Consider the following 1,545-nt stretch of genomic DNA (forward strand, 5'->3'; position numbering starts at 1 on the left):
CAGTCCTTGAAACAACAGGAGAAACAGTCTTTACCTGGACTTCAGTATTACCATGCAGAGGAGTCCTGACCTTCTAAATAAACAAGTTATCCTGATAATCAATTGAATATTCCAGAAGGGTGACATTGTCATGAATTTGCTTTATTTTTAAACCTAAGAGCAAATCATACTGATAAGTTACACCTACAATAAAGTGATGCAGGTTTAGAAACAGCTTGCTTTATTGGGTCTGTGTAGAGTCTAGTGCTGAGCCTCCTCCCAGAAAAAACTTAGCAGAAAGCAGAAACTTCTTGTATAATGCTTCAGCTTTAAATTTCCTAGAATTAAGATGATGGAGTGTCCAGAGGGGAATAAGGGAGCCACTGAGAACAAAAGAAACAAGAAGAAGTCTCTCTCTTTGGGAAATCTAGAAAATGATAGCAGTACCCCAACATAATAGGAGGTATAGAGGACAAGAAAGGAGAATATCAATTTGATGGCATGGATATGGGCTTCGGTGCTTTGGTCTCTGGATCCAGTTGCCATGTTTCTCATCTGTTCAGTGTGTCTACACAGAGAACAGATCAGCAAAAATGATGCAACACTGAACATTCATAATGGCATTGCCAAACCCACAACAAGATTTGGAGTTGGAAGTATATACTGAAAAAGAACTTGGGTAGTGATATTTCCTGCCAAAATTCTTCTTAGCTCTTTTTTGGCCCTTGTCGAATACAATAGGCTCTGTCATATAGAAATGGCAGATGAAATTAGTAATGACACCAGAATCCACCATGGCACAAGCCTAGAGATCCTCATCTTCAACCAGCAGAAGAAGGGGTGGACAATGTTGGCAATCTTCACACAGTAGGAGACACAAAGGAAGGTAGAAAGCCAAAGATTGACTTCACTTAAGAAAAGGAAAAATATAAAGACATCATGGTCCATACATAACTCTACTGTCAAGAAAAACATCAGATTGCTCACAAATATTAATGCTTGCAAAAAAATTCTGCAGAATCCCAGACTGGTCAGAAGGAGGTCGTATGCAGTCACTCTTTTCTTCCTAATATACTCAAGGCCACTCACTATTAAAATAATACCATTTACCATAATTCCCGCAAGAAATTGGGCTATTCCAAAAATGAGTTGGACAAGTAAGAATAGAGAATTGCTTTCCTTCAGTTATCTCCTGATGGATTTGAAAAAAAGTTTATATCTGCTTATTTATCTTCTTCCTATCTTAACAAACCAAAGACTTAAAAAAAATTTTGCACTATCCTACCTAAAAGGAAGCTCACTCATCTCATGAATAAAGGCAATATGATATAATAAATGAAATATGCTTTCCATTTGTGTTCTCAGTTTTGTCCATAAAGATTCAAATAAATCAAGCCCAGAATGACCAACGTTTATGTTTTAAGCACCAGTCTTTGCCTTTTTCATGTCTATTTATATCAAAACATCATCACAAACAAACAAATGAAATAAAGCCTTGAGATCCCTCTGATCGATTTCTTAATTCAATAACTCTAAGCAAACCTACTTAGCCAAATGATTAGCCAA

The 1,545-nt window shown here is 36.7% G+C and overlaps 1 pseudogene; it reads right to left on the reverse strand.

The window, feature by feature from the left end:
* Positions 1-220: 220 nt before the first annotated feature.
* LOC110220424 (taste receptor type 2 member 1-like) lies at positions 221-1,140 on the reverse strand (annotated as a pseudogene).
* Positions 1,141-1,545: the final 405 nt, after the last annotated feature.

The sequence above is a fragment of the Phascolarctos cinereus genome, unplaced genomic scaffold (genome assembly GCF_003287225.1).
Source record: "Phascolarctos cinereus isolate Bilbo 61053 unplaced genomic scaffold, phaCin_HiC Scaffold_4;HRSCAF=312, whole genome shotgun sequence".
NCBI lineage: Eukaryota > Metazoa > Chordata > Mammalia > Diprotodontia > Phascolarctidae > Phascolarctos > Phascolarctos cinereus.